Source organism: Pristiophorus japonicus, chromosome 5, assembly GCF_044704955.1.
Source record: "Pristiophorus japonicus isolate sPriJap1 chromosome 5, sPriJap1.hap1, whole genome shotgun sequence".
Lineage (NCBI taxonomy): Eukaryota > Metazoa > Chordata > Chondrichthyes > Pristiophoridae > Pristiophorus > Pristiophorus japonicus.
This window is the reverse complement of record NC_091981.1, coordinates 43,415,812-43,416,557: the sequence shown is the minus strand read 5'-3', so window position 1 is coordinate 43,416,557 and position 746 is coordinate 43,415,812. Positions and strand designations below refer to the sequence as shown.

The following is a 746-nucleotide window of genomic DNA, read 5'->3' as shown; positions in this document are numbered from 1 at the left end:
TTCGTAGCCAATCGTTCCAATTCTTTGTCAAATCACAAACGCCAGAGGTCACCTTGGGCCCATTCAAGGATCACTCTGCGCCAATGCTCTTAGCCAAAAGGCCTAGAGCCACTGCACCGTTCCTGGAAGTACTGCAATACCAGGTTCGTGCCATGACGAATATTCACAGTTTTTTTTTTTTTTTTAAATTCATGTCCAATCGTTATCCAATCGTTACAATTCTTTGTCAAACGCCAGAGGTCACCCTGCACCAGTCAAGGATCACTCTGCGCCAATGCTCTTAGCCAAAAGGCCTAGAGCCACTGCACCGTTCCTGGAAGTACTGCAATACCAGGTTCGTGCCATGGAGGTGGATGGGTCAGGTCCCCCACACACCTCCGTGGAGGTGGATGGGTCACCAATCCCACCCACCTCCTGTTTACAAAAATGTAAGCATATACCTTCCTGACCAGGGAGAAACCACCCGGACGTCATGGTGGCTGGTCAGGTTAGTTATGCAGATCTTAGCCAAAAGGCCGAGAAGCGAATATTCACAGTTCTTACACCAAAACGCCACCAATGATGATGAGGGTTTTATTGAACGGTATCCCAGTACGCCTGGAGCTGGACACGGGGGCCAGCCAGTCACTCATGGGTGTTCAATAATTCGAGAAGCTATGGCCACTCAAAGCTAGTAGACTCAAATTAGAATGCATCGAGACACAATTAAGAACTTACACCAAAGAAATAATTCCGGTGCTAGGCAG

General features: G+C 48.3%; 1 pseudogene; it reads right to left on the bottom strand.

Moving 5' to 3' along the window:
- Window positions 1-297: 297 nt before the first annotated feature.
- On the bottom strand, window positions 298-527 carry LOC139264919 (U2 spliceosomal RNA; annotated as a pseudogene).
- Window positions 528-746: the final 219 nt, after the last annotated feature.